General features: G+C 36.6%; 1 pseudogene; it reads right to left on the bottom strand.

Moving 5' to 3' along the window:
* Positions 1-2,236: 2,236 nt before the first annotated feature.
* Positions 2,237-20,388, bottom strand: part of LOC149161111 (uncharacterized) — a 35,440-nt pseudogene continuing 17,288 nt past the window's right edge.

The following is a 20,388-nucleotide window of genomic DNA, read 5'->3' on the forward strand; positions in this document are numbered from 1 at the left end:
TCATATTAATTGGCAAAATGATCATATTCTGTAGATGGTATATGTAGCAATAAATTGATATAGTTATATGCAATGCTGGTAGTGTTATAATGCGTTGGCATAATTTATATTAATGAATATTATTGCATGGTTTATGTATGCTTTATCACATGGTTTATATTGTTGATATATTGTGTTAGAATTGGGTTTGACAACGTTAATATATCATCATCCAATAGTTTGGAGATTTATATCATGGAGCGCGTTCATTATGGAGCAACATTTATTCATGGAGATTTATATCATGGAGAGTGTGGAGATTCAATTCATGGAGAGTGTGTTATCTATTGTGTATTATAATATTTCCAACTTAATATATCATGTTTTATTACCGGTGTTGATAATGGTGGCAACATTAAATGCATTGTAGCCTTGGTATATATTTTTGATACATTGAACTTAGGGTTTTATGCCCTAATTTATCAAAGGTGTGGCTACCCTAATTGCTTCCAAGTGGTTGACTCACAAATTCTATTCAAACATGGGATAACTTGCCAGATAAGAACATTTTATTCCTTGCACCATATTGATTTAGTTCAAAACATTGAAAATTAAGGGCATATGGAACAAATTAAAGGAATTTCATGTCAAGAGGGAATACAATTTTAATTAGAACAACATAATGTATGAGGAATAAACATCTCAATTGTTAGATTATTTTCAATTTTAAAACCCCTTCCCATTGATGTCAAAGGGGGAGGTAAGCAAAGTTATGGAGGGAGGGGTATTTTTTTTTTGTTGGGACAAACAATAGAAGGATCGTTATGTTGCCATCAATGCCAGAGGGGGAGAATGCTGGTAATGTTGTAATTAATTTCAAATGATCATGTTAAGGATACTTGATGTGATTAATCTGATTGTTGTTGATTGTGTTAAGGCTGATTTATGTTGATTTCTAGACTGCCATTGTTGCAAGATTGCTTGAAGTGCAAAGGTTGATAAGTGATGTGAAGTGCAAAGGTTGATCATTGTTGAAGGATGACCATTGTTATCTTGATGTATGACTTACAATTAAAATGAAAAATGACACATGATATCTTGAGACATAAGTTGGAAAATGTATGATTTTATTAAACAAGAATCCTCAAAGGCATTAACATGTGGCTGGTACAAATATGAAAAATGTAGCTAATACAAATCTGAAAAGTTTTCAAGATTTGTCTTTTGCAATCATTTCCGTTGACCTATATTATTTTAGCTCTATTTTATATTACAAAATTCTGAATTTCATATTTGGAAATGAAGAGGTAGATTGTGAACAACCTTAGAAGACCAAGAGATAACTCCTCATTTCGTATTCTTGCATAGAATACAAATAGTCAATAAGCTATGCTTATAAATGATGCATTGTTGAATGAGAATTTGGTTTTTTTTGGTGAGTTAAGAAGCTTGTATGAGAGTGTTCATGAGCAACATTTTGTGAGGAGAAAAAGAGAAAAGTAGCAAAAGAGGAACATAATTGAAGAAGAGAAGCAGTGAAGATGAGAAACATACATGAGGGAAAAAATTAATATCAGGTAACTAGAAAACTTGATTTTGTATTGTGATTGGGAGATTGCAGTCTCCTTTCAAGTTGTAGCTTGATAAAAAATATGTTGCAGCCTATTAAGGTAGGAGCCTCCTGTGAGTTGTAGCATGAAAAAAATTTGTGGGAGTTGGAGCTTCCTTGAGGTAGAAACCTCTTGTAGGTTGGAGCCTACAAAAAATTTGATGTAATAAGGGAGTAGGAGCTTGCCTTCACATCACTTTCAGCCAAAAATTCGTGGTTTTCTCTCTTATGGGTTTCCACTTATATATGGTGTCTTCATGTGTTTCTTGTTGAATGTAATACATGTGTGAATGCTCTTGAATTATGAATATGTATATATGCAAATGTCTCTCTCTGGTAACTGCAAAAGAAACCATTAATAATTGAACATTTTCATAAGCCATTAACTGCATAAGAAGATAATAAACAAAGGAAATTAAGTTGATGTGAATAGTTGGAAAGATATAATTACTGATTCAATCCCCCCTCTTAGTAATTTCCAAGCATTCATCACATATACATGTGTCCTTGCCGATGTCATGAAGGTGCACACTACATTTCCTTGTATCCTTCTAGTTTGTCCAGTTCAAGGAAAATGGACAGAGGTGGATTCACATGGAAGAGTAAAGGTTCTTCTTTATAATATTGATTTATATAGGACCAGTGAAATTAATGTTGCATGGATGCATGCCCTTCATCCCTCTGTATAAGGAAACTTATCATACCAATGCCTACGACTCGGAAGCTTGATCCCAATTTTTCCTCCTTTTTCCTTCTTTTCACCTTTGATTCATCATCTTCTTCATCTGCATTATCTGCCTTGCTGGCTTGATCATCATCTTTATCATCAGCACTTGAACCAGATGAATGTTCAACACTCCCTTGTCCAACATCATATTCCTTAGCAGATGTTGAGGGATATGAAATATTCGTATTTATTCCATGTCTTCATCTTGGATCTCCAAAAAAAAACTGAATAGATCCATCAATTTTACCATCCATATTTTCATTCTTATCATCAGACCCACGTCTTACATATCTCCCATCCTGATCAGAGAGATATGGCTGCACAACATTAGACATATGTCTACTAGATTGGGGTTTTGGATTATGATTGTGATCACCTTTGTAAACAATTTCAGTCACCTGCCCATCATGGGATCGTTCAACCTTTTTCTTTACAAGATATCTTGGATGGGTATGTTTATAATAACTGAGAGGGTACTCACTTCCCTTAAATTTTTTTTGTCCATACTTGCGCCAATTATAACCATCATCAAAAGGCCTTTCTGAAACATGATGAACACCATTTGAAGTGGCATCATTGTCGTACTTGTTGAAGACATCAAAGGTGGGTAAGATGATGCATGAACTTGCATTTGTGGAAGCGTCTAGGTCTACACTTGTGCTTGAACCTATGCTAATACTTGCTAATTAGGTATACCAACAAAAGAGTCATTTCCTACTGTACCACTTGCATTGTCAAGATGCTTCCCCAATTTCATGTCATTTTCACAATCATGGGGTGCACTATTTATGACAATTACAATGGATATTTCATCCTCCAGTTGATGGCTATACAATCCATCACCATTTTCATTCCCTTCAAATAATTCTGGTTGATTGCATACCTTTTCTCTATGGGGATAAAACCATGTCCGAGATTTTGCCTATGTTTGTCTTTCTTGTACTTTATTTCACAGGCTTGGACTTATCACCAATGATGCTTGATTTTGTTTTTTTTTCTAAATTTAATCCCCATTTCCATATACATGTTTTCTGTTGTGTTTTCTTATCATTAGGCTTAGGGAATGGATCTACTTCACTCTCCTTATATTTTGCAACCTTTTTGTTAAATTCTTTTAATTTTTGTAAGGGCCACTTTGCTCCCTTCTTGTAATCTTTTAATAACCTTTGTTCACTACTTTTCTAACTTTCGCCAAGACTCTGTAAATTCCTTGCCAAATATTTGTCTAGTTACTCCATCTTCAAACACCATCCAGGCTAGAAATATTTCTACTTTGATACCACTGTAATAGGCTAGGGTAACTTTTCCCTAGGTTTACTTTCACAGCTAGGTTATATTCAACAATTTCTTTTGCAATTCATAAATAAACAACTTCAACATAGAATGTAACTTTTAGTATCAACAATCAACCGTTCAACCCAAATTACTATTCAACCAAACAAATACACTTCTTAACTGAGATTCAATTCTCAGGTAATCTCACTGATCCACATAGATTTCAAAAGTTTTTCAGAATCCGGAAATCAACAAAATTCGACCCCTTTACAGTTCTAACTATATTTTACAATTAGAACTTGAATAGCTAAAATGAAAATCTAACTATAGGTCAGAACATTGCCTACTTCACTACTAATCTTCCTAGGTAGCCGTGATGCTTAGTCCCTACTCGTTGAGATTCTGATCTTCACCTTGAGAGAGGATTCTGTCCAGCTACCAAAACCTGCCTCCACCAACAAGGAGGGTTTTAACTACTTCATCCAACCTACAAGGCCTATTTCCACCTTTAATGAGGTCTATTAAGTCTTATTGTTCTTCGTAGAGCCTTAAGATTTGTTGAAGAAAATTGTAACTAGGTTCGGTATTTGTCAACATAATTTTGATCTTTGTACTTGTCAAGAAAAAGAAATATTATTTTCGTAAATTATATGAATGAGTTTATTTCTCATTCCATAGGTCTAGGAAAGTCAAAGAGTGAAAATCACGTTAAAGAGTTCTTCTTGAGAATTTATGTAATGTACATGGGTCAACCTAGTGTCAAGTAGCCCTCCAAGACAAGCACCATCCTCCAAAGAAAAGTTTGCTTGAAGAAACAGTGAGAAAGACAATCAAGTCAAAGTATATAAAGATGATATGTTGGCTCAACATAAGGACGCAAAGGTTCACTGGCTCATGTCGGCTTGCATATATGGTCAAGGAACTATATATATATGCAGCTAGAATAATCAACGAACATAAATCTTCGGATCACTTTGAAACTTCATAAGATACTGAAAGGGATAATATCTCAGTGACATATCCAATGCATGATCTCGGTAATATGAAACAATGAGACACAAAATCTCAATGTACGATCTCATGAAAGATTTGTCTCGGTGCTCAGTGAAAGCTTTGTCTCAGGGCTTGCTCTCATCATACAAATTGAAGGAATTACTCTCGGCATCTATGTGATGAAGAAGAATCATGTGACACAGTCTATGGGAAACTTACTCTAGAGATTCAATGCAGTCATATAAACGATGTCACTATGATATATACTCTCGACATACTTATGGATGGAAAGATACAATCTCGACCTACTCTGAAGAAGCACTACTGTAATGACAATCTCATGATGATGATATCGGTTCTAAAGGGAATGCATAATCGTGAATGAAAAGGCTACACTCTCGACATATCATTGCGATAACACGTTTGGATATAACCCCACAACAACACGTCATGACTTGTCATTGTCTCGATCTCTATCATGAGCTTGATAATAACATAGTCATGAAGTGTTGATCATGGAAAGGTTATCAGTGCAACTCTCATGGATCTATGTACATATATATCTCATTGGTATGATGATGATTTCAGTGAAGACACAAAAGATGATCTCAAGAATGCAGCTATGATCTTAGTGAAGGGTGTAGCAGATCTCAGTAAATGTACAGTCATTGTTTCGGTGATGATGCTGCTATCATGTCCTTAGTGATACAATAGTATTGACCCTGGTACAGCAGAAGTGATGAAGATAAACACAACAGTGAAGAGGATTGGTGTCTTGGTCTTGGAGTGGCTCAGAAAGTCAAGGGTCATGGTCTTGGTGTTCGTCAATAGGAATCTCTATAAGAAGAATTTTGTGCGGGTTTTCCTCTCCAAGAGGGAGAGGTTTTGGCCCTTCCAGAACGCCATATCTTGTGCTCTTGTCTCTTTTCTTTGATAACTATTTGTCGAAGGAAGAAATACACACACTAATGATAATAAGAAAAATATTGTGCTAATAATCTAAAGACAAAATGCATCACAAATAGTTATTATGGAAGAAGAATCTCATTATCTACATTAGCCCTAGATTCTTCAACATGGTATCAAAGCTATGGTTACAGTCAAAGGAAGGGCATAAAACAGACATTCAATGATTAATTTTCTAGCAAGGAATCAAAGCAAGCTAAAGAACATTAAGTTCTACATTGTAGAATCAAACCTTGATGTTGATCAAACCCTAGATCAAAGAGAAGCCTACAACAACAAGAGCTCGTGTCTCCATAGTCATAATCAAAAGGCCATCAAGGCACTCATCAAGTTGTCCACAAAGCAAGGTAGCTCAAAGGATCTCAAAATGAAGATCACATCAGCTTGGAGAAAGTCGAAACCCTAGAAGCAGTTCTGATCTACAAGGAAAAGCATAAAAGAAAGAAAAAATTGTCATCATCTTCAAGAAAGCAAGGATCATTTTCTTACCCTAGAAGAAGATCATTCAAAAATAAGCCCTCGTCAATCTTCATCAACATGATCAAGGTGAAGATTTTGTCTTCACAAATCAAGTAAGTATTTTTCATTAATCAATTTGGTAAAATGACTTCGTGATTGCAAGGAGATCTATAGGTCAACAAGTCATCAAAAGTCCTTGCATAGAATAAGGAGGATTGTTATAATCCTCATAGAAAAGAGAAGTCATTGATGTCTATGGAAAGATCTCTGAAAGTCAAACATTGTTTGAAATGCAACAAGAGACTCATAGGATATCACTCAAAGGTCCTCCCATGCCTATGTAGCAGAAGAGGAGGCATAAAGATATATATATGAAATACTAAAATATATATTCCCTGAAAGTGAAAAGAAGGTCATATCACTTAGACTAGATGGTTAGCATCAAAGAATGAAGGAATAACTTCATGAAGATCTGGGAAAGATGATAAGATAATCATCATTGTTCCAACAGATAAGCAAGGTAACAAATGTCTATAAACAAGAAGGTTACCTCATTTAACAATTTGTGGTCTCTATGTTAGATAGAGAAAGATAAGTTGTAGACAAAAATGTTAAAGAATAAAGGACTCAAACATTTGTAGAAGGAAAATGAAAGTCTGATTCTCAAGTAAGACAAAACAAGAACTATGGATAGATTGTGAAAAGAAAGCTCATATCACCAGAAAGATGGAGGAAGCTGAAGAAAAGGGCCAAGGAAAGAGGGAGCAACAAATCTCCACTATGAGTAGATGATCTCCCTCGCAAAAGGGGTCCTATCATAAGCTCCTAAATCTTTAGATATGATCATGATAATAAGATGCATCATGGCATCATGAAAGCATTGGAAGCAAGAGCTCGTGGGAATCATGAAGAACAAAATCCATGACAGTTAAACGTTAAAGGATATAGCAAGAACCTCATTGGACATTGAAGGAAAGGAAGAAGTCATCCAGGACAGGTCTCATCATACATCAAGTCAAAAAGGAAATATTTGCCAGATGGGGATATGCAAGATCCTCAAGATTCTCTGATGGAATCCTTATCGGAGGATTCACTAATCTAGAGAGGAAGCAAGTGTTTCATCAAGAACTCCAATTTATGGAATTCATGGATGGTGATGACATAAGAGGAAAAGCAAATCAAGGGGTTGAAGACACTTCAATCAAGAAAGTTGCTAGAAGGAGCCTAGATGACCTAATGGTAAAATGAGGTATGCATGCTTATGTTTAAATTTTATAATATCATGTCGTATGGTTGCAGATAATATGGATCGTTACTTCTATCTTAAGAAGCATGATCAAAGGAAAAGGGTCTCCTCCTTTGAAAGGATGTAGAAAGGCATAAGTCACACTAGATGAAATCGATATAATATTTCCTCATATGAAGTATGAAACTATGATTGAAAGCTCCTGGAAATGGAATGTGTGAGGAGGGAAGAGATCGTGAGATATGCAACCATGATGGAGGTGATCAACATCCAAAAGACCAAGAAGATTTGACTAAGAAATCTCCTAGAAAGATATGAAGACTCTGATGAAAGTCTGAAAAAGATGAAGACCCTTGACAATGGATATCTTTGGGAGATGTGTCAACATGTATGCAGGATGTTGATACCTACAGGAAGATGTCACGATGAAGAGCCATATCGAAAGGTACAATTTGATTTAATGTTATGTTTTGATTTCTTGAATAATATTTGGATGAGTTCATGAAGGGCTACTGACACAAGAGTTGTAAGTACAAGTACAAATAAAATTCATGTGGTGAATGGAAATTCCTGAAGAAACATGATGAGGAAGAAGTAGCCATATGGCGAAGGTTCTAGATATGTATCAAGAAGGCAACTTTCCATGAAGAAAGGAATGACATAACAAACCAAGAAGGAAAGTGATGGATAACTAATGCCCTACAAGGAAGAAGCTCAACTAATTTTCATGGCATCAAGGAGAGAAGTTGATCAAGTAGTTGAAGGACTCACGAAGAAGAAGTTTCTGATATATAGAAGAGTCCCTAGCTAAGAGGGAGCTCTGACATATCCTTGATCATCAGGGAGTTTAAATTAGATCACCCCTGATTACAAAGGAGTGACAATTGTGTTTTTTCTATTTCATGTGTCATGCACTAGACCAAGACTAACAGTCGTAAGTCTAGATGAAGGCCATGAATGGAAATGTAGACACATGATAGACACATCATTCTTGTCTTCACTTAGGAAGAAAGAATGGATGGTTGGGTAATCATCTGGCATCCGACACTCTTTGAGGATGTGTAGGGCATCTAAGATAAGAGTAGGCAAGAGGACCAATATTATTTGAGGGTTGGGAACCCAAGATACGAATAGTCCTAGAAGGTCATACTAAGTGAACACCCGCATGGGTATGTACCTTGAGCGACAATGATGAAGGTGTCTATAAATAGTTGGTCTCACCAGCATTGTAGCTCATGGTCTCGTGGAGAGATGGAGATGTTAGTCAAGGCCTTGCATTATGACAATGCTGATTGATATGATGCTATACAGATGGGATTACCAATCCGATTATTCTTATGAGAAATTCTTTAGATGGAGAATAATGAAGTACCATGGTAAATACCTCCTTGGTTAAGAGGGAGTGTTGAAGAAAAGTGTAACTAGGTTCGGTATTTGTCAACGTAATTTTGATCTTTTTACTTGTCAAGAAAAATAAATATTATTTTTGTAAATTATATGAATGAGTTTCTTGCTCATTCCATAGGTATAGGAAAGTCAAAGAGTCCAAATCGTGTTAAAGAGTTATTCTTGAGCATTTATGTAATGTACATGGGTCAACCTAGTGTCAAGTAGCCCTCCAAGACAAGCACCATCCTCCAAAGAAAAGTCTTCTTACAAAAATGGTGAGAAAGGTAGTCAACTCAAAGTATATAAAGATGACATGTCAACTCAACAGAAGGATGCAAAGGTTCACTGGCTCATGTCGGCTTTCATATATGGTCAAGGAACTCTCTCTCTCTCTCTCTCTATATATATATATATATATATATATCTATATATATATATATATATATATATATATATCTATATATATATATATATATATATATATATATATATGCAACTAGAATACTCAACGAACATAAATCTTCGGATCGCTATGAAACATCGGAAGATACTGAAAGGGATAATATCTCGACGACCTATCCAATGCATAATCTTGGTAATATGAAACAATGACACACAAAATCTCAATGTATGATATCATGAGAGCTCTGTCTTGGTGCTCGGTGAAAGCTCTATCTCGGGGCTTGCTCTCATCGTACAAATTGAAGGAATTACTCTTGACATCTATGTGATGAAGAATAATCACGTGACAGAGTATATGGGAAGCTTACTCTGGAGATTCAATGTAGTCATATAAACAATGTCGCTATGATATATACTCTGGGCATACTTATGGATGGAAATATACAATCTCAGCCTACTATGAAGAAACACTACTGTAATGATAGTCTCATGATGATCTCGGTTCTAAAGGGAATGCATACTCGTGAATGAAAAGGCTACACTCTCGACATATCATTGCAGTAACACGTTTGGATATGACCCCACAGCAACACGTCATGACTTGTCATGATCTCGATCTCTGTCATGAGCTTGATAATAACATAGTCATGAAGTCTTGATCATGAAAAGGTTATCAGTGCAACTCTCATGGATCTATGTACATATAAATCTCATTGGTATGATGATGATTTCAGTGAAGACATAAAAGATGATCTCAAGAATGAAACTATGATCTTAGTGAAGGGTGTAGCAGATCTTAGTAAATGTACAATCATTGTTTCAGTGATGATGCTGCTATGATGTCCTTAGTGATACAATCATATTGACCCTGGTACAAAAGAAGTGATGAAGATAAACACAACAGTGAAGAGGATTGGTGTCTTGGTCTTGGAGTGGTTCAGAAAGTCAAGGGTCATGGTCTTGGTGTTTTTCAATATGAATCTCTATAAGAAGAATTTTGTGCGGGTTTTCCTCTCCAACAGGGATAGGTTTTGGCCCTGGTATAATGCCATATCTTGTGCTCTTGTCTCTTTAGTTTGATAGCTATTTGTTGAAGGAAGAAATACACACACTAATGATAATAAGAAAAATATTGTGCTCATAATCTAAAGACAAAATGATCACAAATAGTTATTATGGAAGAAGAATCTCATTATCTACATTAGCCCTATATTCTTCAACAAGATCAATCTCAGCTCCTATGAAAAACCATAGAAAGGGATTCCGTCCCATAGAAGAGCTTAAAAAATCCTTAGTATGACTTGTCCTTTCAGTGAATGAGCTACATAATACCAAAGTGAGGGGATTTATTAGCTTTAGGCCCCTTCTAATGGATTCAAATCAACTGTAGGGATGACACCTCCTTCACTTTTCCCTCATAGAACTTTGGTCTAGAAAAAAACCCTACCTGAAGACATAAGCGAACCGTGACAGATCTTCCTTAGAACTCATTGATTTAATTGGAGGGCTTCTTGTGACCAAAGTAGGGGAAATAAGATAGAAAAAACTTCACTGCCTCTAGATGATCGTCCTGTTCTAGAAAAAAGAATTAAAACATAGCTTCACCACCCTTCTAGATTGGTATTGAACTTCAGTCTAGCCAAAAACTATACCTCAAGACATAAGCGAATTTTCATTGATCTTCCTTATAATTCACTGATTTAACTGGAGGGATTCTTATGGCCAAAGTAGGGGAAACAAGATAGAAAAAGTTTCATTGCCTTTAGATAATTGTCTTGTGCCAGAATAAAGAGTTAAAACATTGTTTTTCTGCCTTTCTAGATTGGTATTTCTTTTCCAAAACAAGGATCAAGAATCAACAAAATTTCACTACCGCTCCAGATAGTCTTAGTGATCCAAAACACAGAGAAAATATATAATGGTGTCAACGAGGGTGGGATCTTTCAAAACTGAAATTAACAAGAAAAAATGGGTCTTAAAACCCTCAAATCTAATGCTCAAGAAACAAATGATGATGCTCTAAAATGAATCAACCCTCTTATATTTATAGATTTCCTAGAGGGGTCTCTTATTATTAATTGATTGAGTAAATTTTACTCCAAACTCCAATTTTGGGTTTCTTTGCCCAATTTCCACAAAACTTGCCCAACATGTGATATTTTGGACTATAGCCTATGAGGATAGATAGGCTACTCCATCTCTTAGGTAATTAATTTCCCTGGAATATTACAAAACCAATGCCAAGGCTTGAGGTATCACACTCCATAATGAAAGTTTTTGTGAAGTTAAGTGTCACCAAAACAAAACTTGTACACATAGCCTCTTTAAGTTCTTCAAAAGATTTGATTGCTTTTTTAGTCCAAGAAAATGTTTGCTCCTTCAATAGTTTTGTTAGAGGTTCTTCCATGTGACCATAATTCTTGACAAAATTTTGGTAATATCCTATCAATCCTTAGAATACTATGATTTTCTTCAAGGTATTTGGAAAGTTTTCATTCCCTCATAGCTTTGATTTTGTTAGCATCGACCATCACACAATACAATATGACCCAAATATTCCACTTATTGAACCCCAAAGGCACACTTGGAAGGCTTTGCATATAGCTGTTTCTCTTCCAATAGTGTTAGGACCCTATCAACATGTACATGCTCTTCCAAATATTTGTTGTAGATTAGTATGTCACACTAACACAATTTTTCTAAGGGTGGGTTTGAAAATAGAATATATCAAGCTTTGAAATGTTGAAGGCACATTTGTAAGTTCAAATGGGATAACCAAAAACTCATAATTCCCTTTGTGTTTTATAAACGTTGCTTTGGGAATGTCTTCTTGCCTCACTATGATTTGATGATATCCAGAACAGAAATCCAACCGAGTAAATGAATTTTCTCCATGCAGTTCATCTAATAATTCACCAATGACAGGAATATGGAACTTATATTTGATTGTCATTTTTTTGAGCTATCTGTAATCTTGTGACATATGCCATCAGCCATCCTTTCTGATAACCATCACCATTGGTGAGTAAAAAACACTATGACTAGGTTGAATGATGTATACCTCTAACATTTCTTGAACCATACGCTCAATCTCACTCTTATGTGCATGTGGTTACATGTAAGGCCTAATGTTAGGTGGCACACTTCCAGGTTTCAAATGAATATCATGGTCATGATCTCTGGTAAGTAGAAGAACCTTAACAATCTCTCCAAATACCTTAGAATTATTTTTGACAATTTTTTGGAGATCCATTTAAGCGGAGTGTTGAGGCAAACAATTAATACATTTTTGACAAATTTCTACTTTATTTTTTCACTTATCCTTTATAGAAACCTTCATAATTTCCTTGTTCTTATATATTCTTACCATCTTTTGCATGAATAATAGCCATTTGAGAAACAAAAACATAAAAAGGTAAAAAGTCCAATATATCTATGGTTTTGTATGTTTTCTTTATAATTTGAGTTAATTTGCAAAGATTACGAAAACTGATAAATTCCACAGAACTGATGAAAATCTATAGCTACATCCAAGGTTTGAATGGTTTCTGAGTTTAACAAGTCAACTCAAGCATATGGGAAGTTGTGAAACCACTCCATCATGGTGTTCCACCTATTTGGTGCAAGGAAAAGATCATTAGATTACCACGGTGGCTTGGTCAAACTATTGGTCAACCATCACGTGGCATATGAAACAGAGGCAGAACACGAGAACTAAAACTTGGAAGCAAAACGAATTCAAGCGAGTGTGATCATCTTCAGGAAGCTAAAGTTTATTAAGGACAAGTGATGATGTGTCTGATATATCTTCACATTATATGTTGAGTCATCAATGAATTATAGGAAGTAAAAATTAAAATGAAATAGGGCACCCGATCATCACTTATCTCTTCATATTTGTAGCAATGTCTTTCTTAGTTAGTTATTGTCAAATAATTCTATAAATAGGTTTGCTAATAAGCGAGGAAAAAATCTTATCATTGAAAGACTAATTTCCATGTATGCACGATTTACAGTTTAATATTAAGTATTGCCTCTTGCTATTATTGAGATTTGATGAGAAAGTTGCAACAATAATCATATATTTTTTGTTTTTTTAGTCTTGTGCATCACCTGGAGGGCCCCCTTGTGGCGTGCGAGACTTGTAGTATAACCCTCTTTATCACACTCTATTTTTACTCAATTCTTTTGCAGCTAGATACTCTATTTATTTTGATAGTTAGTTTATAGTTTCACTCACCGTGTTCTTCTTTTCTTATAGGATTAAATCAAGCGCTTGAATTATATTCAAAACACCAAAAATATTACATTTCCAACCTCCTATTTTCACATTCATTTCCAGTTCTTTGATCCTACATTTATTCTCTAGTTTCGCAATCAACGCCTAATGTTTATCAACACTTGCATAACATAGACTTGAATTTCATCTTACATGAAACATTTCTAAACATTGATCACACACTCTCTAGAAGATTGTCAATTCAAAGTTTCACATAGGTTCATTGCTTTCATAGATAAATTTCTATTGTTTTCACAAACAATCATTATTTCTTTCATAGACAATATTTTTGCTTTTTTCAGAATAGGTTACTGTTTCTAGCATAAAATGTCCTTACTTTCATCAAATTAGAATTTAGATACTTGACTAGAATAGTTTCCTTTGCTTAGCATAATTTCCTTTACCTTCATTAGATCAAAGTTTACTACTTTACTAGAATAATTGTCCTTGTTTTTACTATATTAGGTTTGTTTGTTTTCTTAGACTAAAGTTCATGCTTTCATAGAATACATTTCAATTGCTTTCTTAGAGGTACTTATTTTTCTTTCCTAGAACGAGAATTTCATGCTTTCATAAGAGCCAAGTGCATGTGCTTTTCCTAAGAATAATTTCATTGAAGTGGAAGGCACACTAGAGGGGTGAAAGAAGCATGCCGAGTAGGGTAACTCACACCTCCACTATTTCTCCTTCCATTACATCTATACACTTAGGATGTGGACCCCCATTAGCTGGTCCTCTAACCATGGCACTTGGCCATTGATCCAAAATGGATTTTGGATAGACTCCTAAGTCTAAGTGTTCCTCACAGAGGAAAAATGAAAGTCCAAGGAAGTTCCTGGAACTAGTCCATTGCAGAGATCGTCTCATTTTGAATCTACTGCAACTTGAATGGGAAAAACCTGACTTAAGATGCAGAAGTTATAACAAAATGAAGCTGCCCTTTTTCCCTTTGCAAAAAAAAGAAGAGAAAGAGGCAAAATCCCTTAAGAATGGGTCCTAAAAACCCTCCAAGTCTTCAAAATCTTCTAAAAATCCAAAAACCATCGCAAAAGAAGAAGCTTCGGAAATATCGGATTACACTATCAGAAGGCAAAAACATAGAGAAAAAATTGAAAAATAGGCTTATCGGCGGTCAATAGAGCAATGAACAGGAGCCATTGGATCTGGCCGATCAACGGTCCAGATCCGATCGAAAAATCGCAATCGGAGGTGGCAGGCGGAGGATATCGGAATGGGTTATATGATTATTACGATCGCGATATCACAATCGGCGATTACAGTGGAGCGCACCTTAAACAACCCGGGGTATGTGCGATATGCGATTGCGACAAGTCACATTGCAATATCGCATTGGAGCTATGCAATGACGCGAGGCTATATGCTATATATGCTATATATATATATATATATATATATATATATATATATATATATATATATATATATATGCGATGCGATGGCCGGACCCGACGGGGCTATAAACGATAGTTGATATATTTTAAAATCTGCCCAAAGGCATTTTCTATGTAATTTCGCATATTTCGTTTAATAAACGAAAAGCGAAGGAATGTGCTGATGCGATGAATCCGGACCCAAAGGGGTTCCGAAATGCAAATGAATAATATTTCAAATCCGCCATAAGGTCGTTTTGCGGGAATTTGCAGTGTTTTAATGTATTTTAAAATACAAAGGGAAAACTGTGAAACATGGGCATTGTGACTTGTGATAAGCGATTTCAGGTAGACTCGATAGGGATATAGTGCACATTTATGAAGATTTGAAGTCCGGTGAACAGTGTTCTCTACGGAATTTTCCCGTGTTTAGTGTATTTTCCTATGTAGGCCGGGAATGCCAAAATTTGGGGATTTCAAAGGCCTGATGGCCCCTTCTGTTACAACATATGTGGCCACCATCCCCGAGGGTGTTTAGCGATGATGGCTAATGCTCAGAGAAGGGATTTGAGCGGACTAAAGTAGGAAGACAGAGAGCCCAAAAGGGAAAATGAACAGGCGATGCCGATTGGCTTAAAAAGCCATGAATGTCAAAGAAAGAGGGCTACTGAGGTTGTTGGGGTTTTGTTGCATGAAACAGAGAATAGGAATAAGCCAAAGCAGGAAGATAAGGCAAAAGGGGCAACGCAGAAGGAAAAAGAACATCCAAGGGAGTCACTTGGAAGTCAAGTGAAAAGCCAAGAGAGCTGTAAACTAATAGAGGGCCAAAGAAGCCAAAGCCGAAGAGCCAAAGCCAGAGCTAGAGCCGAAGAGCCAGAGTTAGAGCCAAGAGCCAAAAACAAGAGCCAAGAGCCAGAGCTTTAAGAGCCAGGGAATGACATGGTGTTCTAAACCCACTGTTTTTGTGTAAAATCGTAGGAGTTGAGCCAAGAGCTTGTAAAAGGACCTGCGATAATCCCAGAGAGCCTAGTCAAGTTGACTAGAGATCAAGGAGACGTAGCCCAAGAGTTTTGGGTGAACTCCATATTAAATTGCTATCTTATGTGCTTGTTTTACTGCTGCATTATTTACTGTTGTATGTATTTATAGATCAGTTTCAACACATTAATTTACATCAAATAAACAGTTTTAATAAACAACACCAACATACACCTTAATATCAAGGACTTATTAATTTTGCATTGGTTAATCAATAAGACAGGAATATTTAAAGCTTTGGAAGTGGGAGAGGTTCTTGTAAGTTAGACAAGAAGCCTAAGTGCCCCATTTTCAAATCAGGTGGTATCAGAGCTTGATATTGATTGACCTCACCTTCAAAGAAGGTTATATCAGCATGCTTGATTGACAGAGCAATGACTGCTTGACTAAAAGGTGTTTAAATAGTCAGAGGCTGATTGTATGCTTTTTTTGTAGACTGACTATTGTTTAAGTTTGCAGAGGTGAAGAGAAAGCTATAGATAGCTCAGTCCAGCAAGGACAAGAAGAAAGAAGAAGTCATTGGCATAATGACAACTTCTACAAATGAGTCCTCGAATTCTTCTTTCTTCATCACAAGATTCTTTGATGAAGACATGAAGCAAGAATTGTCCACCATGATGGATATGGTGAGAGAAATGTATGAGGATGGAAGAAAGAGTAGCATGCTTAGAGAGCAGTTGAATTCCATGGAGGAAGAGAAGTAGTTGCTTTTCGACAGACTGCAGGAAATGGAGAGTCAACTTCATATTGCAAATATGAACTTGAAAAGGATGCATGAGTTGGAGTCACAACTCTTTGTTGCCAAAGAAGCCTTGGTCAAGTATCAGCTTGAATAAGAGGTAAACCATTCTAGTTTGTCTTCAAATTCCTATGAGAATGCGTATATTGATTCTTTTGAAAAACATACTAGAGGCATAGGTTCCAAGCTAATGTCCAAGATGGGCTATGAAGGAAAAGGCTTGAGTAGACATGCACAAGGTATTGTTGAGCCAATAATGATTGAGGAAAGGACTAAGTATTTAGGTCTTAGCTATGGACAAGCTTATAGAGAAAGTTCCAAGGCTACCATGAAGGCCATTGAAACAACTCCCAGAAGGAGTTACATTACAGAGTGTGAAGATTGTATTAAGGAGGAGTGCAATAGCTTGAAACATCAATTGCAGGATGCAGGTGTTCAGAGGCACACACTTGAACTAGAGATTTGGGGAGACTTTAATAGCCTTGAAGAGATTCATGGTGTTCCAAAGGGATCCACTTCTTTATTTGCTTCACCTCCTCATGAAGGCAATAAAGGTGAAAGAGGCAGGTATAAATCTGGTTCTAAACATTTTCCTTTTGATTTTTCAAAGCATGGTAAATTTCCACATATGTATGGGAAAAGAATTGCATGTTCCTTTTGTGGTTTGGATAACCATAATGTTTCTAGATGTTGGAAGATAATGGCCACATACAGGAAACTTTTGAAGGAAAGGAAGCAAGAAGCCAAAGGTCCATTGGACAAGGCAAATCATGCTGTCAAGAGGATGCACATGTAGTGCACTTACTGCCATAAGCAAGGACATCTTGCTGCAAAATGTTGGACTCTGAATCCAACAATGCTTCCACCAAAGATGAAGAGAGGAGAAAGAGAAGATGGCAGAAAGAGAAGTGAAGATTCCATGAATGACGTGTCTCAGAATGATTCACATGATGATGCTGATGTGTAGACAAAGGTAGTACCTTTGAAAGGGATTGGTGAGGAATGGTTAGAGTTATTATCCAATTAAGATTGCATGTCTATTGATGCATCTATTTGCATTTCTTTGTTAATGGAATGCAAGTTGCAGGATTTTACCAAGTAGGTGAATGGAGAAGTTGAGCAGGAGACTCACTTTGTTGCTGCAACATTATGTTTCATTTCAACTTCGAAAGTACAGTGTGCTTAAGCGAAATTTAGAGAATGAAATGCATGCATAAGCTTGAGATGCATGAACACAGGGATGTTGATGATTTCCTTGTTTTTGAACAGGTATATGTAATTAACTTGCAGTGATGATTGCTTTGATATGCATGTGGTGCCATGTTGACTTGGAAGAAGTTAACTTGGTCTCCAAATGGAGATAATGATGAAGTGTTTCATCTTTGGAAAAAGATTCCTAATGGTATTTTTCTATATGCTTGACTTGAAGGGTCATTTATTTAAAGGCATGTTTTGTGGGCTTGTTATCTAGTCCATCATTTGTATGTAGATGTAAGACATGGAGGTGTTCACAAGATGTGAAAATCTATTTCTTTTGTTGAAGCAGGAGTTTAGGCCATCCAGTTGTTGTCTGTGTTTCTGTTGTTGTTAACAGATGTTGCTGACATCTTGTCCAACAGGTACAAATGAAAGTTTTGTGGAGCAGATGAACTTCACATTTGTTTGAGCCACCTTGGATTAATGATCAAGGTAGAAGAGTTCAAACTATATTCTATGACCATCTCTACAGAAGTTCTGCAGGAAGGCAAGGAGGAAGACAACTCTTCCCAGGAAGACCAGCCCGTCTAGAAGGGAAGTGGTCAGAAACTTTGGTTTAGAGGCACTATGCAAGGCAAGTGTAGGGAGGCTAAAAGAAGAGGGTGAGTCACTCTCATTTACTGTTTAGATCAGTATATCAGTCATTTGGAGACCAAAAGTTCTTTTAATGGGAAGGCGTGATCCAAAATGGATTTTGGATAGACTCCTAAGTCTAATTGTTCCTCACAGAGGAAAAATGAAAGTCCAAGGAGTTCCTGGAACTAGCCCCATTGTAGAGATCGTCTCATTATGAATCTACTGCAACTTGAATGGGAAAAAATTGACTTAGGATGCAGAAGTTATAACAAAATGAAGCTGCCCTTTTTCCCTTTGGAAAAAAAAAGAGAGAGGCAAAATCCCCTAAGAATGGGTCCTAAAAACCCTCCAAGTCTTCAAAATCTTCTAAAAATCCAAAAACCATCGTAAAAGGAGAAGCTTTGAAAATATCAGATTACACCATCGGAAGGCAAAACCATAGAGAAAACATTGAAAAATGGGCTTATCGGTGGTCAATAGACGAATGAATAGGAGCTGTCGAATCTAGCCGATCAACGATCCAGATCCGATCGGCAAATCACAATCGGAGGTGGTAGGCAGAGGATATCGAAAAGAGTTATATGATTATTGCGATTGCGATATCGTAATTGGCGATTATAATGGAGCGATATCGTAATCGGCGATTACAGTGGAGCGCACCTTAAATGGCCTATGGTATGTGCGATATGCGATTGCGACAAGTCGCATCGCAATATCACGTCAAAAATATGCAACGACGCGAGGCTATATGTTATATATATATGCGATGCGATGGCCGGACCCGACAGGGCTATAATTGATAGTTGATATATTTTAAAATCCGACCAAAGGCATTTTCTATGTAATTTCGCATATTTCGTTTAATAAACGAAAAGCGAAGGAATGCGTCGATGCGATGAATCCAGACCTGAAGGGGTTCTGAAATGCAAATGAATAATATTTCAAATCCACCATAAGGTCGTTTTACGAGAATTTGTAGTGTTTTAATGTATTTTAAAATACAAAGGGGAAACTGTGAAACATGGGCATTGTGACTTGTGATAAGCGATTTCAGGCGGACCCAATAGGGATATAGTGCACATTTATGAATATTTGAAGTCTGGTGAATAGTGTTCTCTACGAATTTTTCCCGTGTTTAGTGTATTTTCCTATGTAGGACGGGAATGCCAAAATTTGGGGATTTCAAAGGCTCGATGGCCCCTTCCGTTATAGCACAGGTGGCCACCATCCCCGAGGGCATTTAGCAGTGATGGCTAATGCTCAGAGAAGGGATTTGAGCTGACCAAAGCAGGAAGACAGAGAGCCCAAAAGGGAAAATGAATAGGTAGTGCTGATTGGCATAAAAAGCCATGAATGTCAAAGAAAGAGGGCTGCTGAGATTGTTGGGGTTTTGTTGCATGAAACAAAGAATAAGAATAAGCCGAAGCAGGAAGCTAAGGCAAAAGAGGTAGCACAGAAGGAAAAAGAATAGCCAAGGGAGTCACTTGGAAGTCAAGTGAAAAGCCAAGAGAGCTGTAAACTGATAGAGGGCCAAAGAAGCCAGAGCCGAAGAGCCAGAGCCAGAGCCAGAGTCGAAGAGCCAGAGTCAGAGCCAAGAGCCAGAACCAAGAGCCAAGAGCCAGAGCCAAGAGCTAGAGCCAAGAGCCAGAGCTTCAAGAGCCAGGGAATGACATGGTGTCTGAACCCACTGTTTCTGTGTAAAATAGTAGGAGTTGAGCCAAGAGCTTGTAAAAGGACCTGCCATAATCCCAGAGAGCCTAGTCAAGTTGACTAGAGCTCAAGGAGACGTAGCCCAAGAGTTTTGGGTGAACTCCAGATTAAATTGTTGTCTTATGTGCTTGTTTTACTGCTACATTATTTACTGTTGTATGTATTTATAGATCAGTTTCAACACATTAATTTACAACACATAAACAATTTTAATAAACAACACCAGCATACACCTTAATATTAAGCACTTATTAATTCTGCATTGGTTAATCAATAAGACTTGGGAATATTTAAAGCTTTGGAAGTGGGATAGGTTATTGTAAGTTAGACAAGAAGCCTAAGTGCCCCATTTT

This window comes from Pinus tabuliformis, chromosome 5_2 (assembly GCF_031772625.1).
Source record: "Pinus tabuliformis cultivar Carrire ecotype Pingquan chromosome 5_2, CPIR1, whole genome shotgun sequence".
NCBI classification, from domain to species: Eukaryota; Viridiplantae; Streptophyta; class Pinopsida; order Pinales; family Pinaceae; genus Pinus; species Pinus tabuliformis.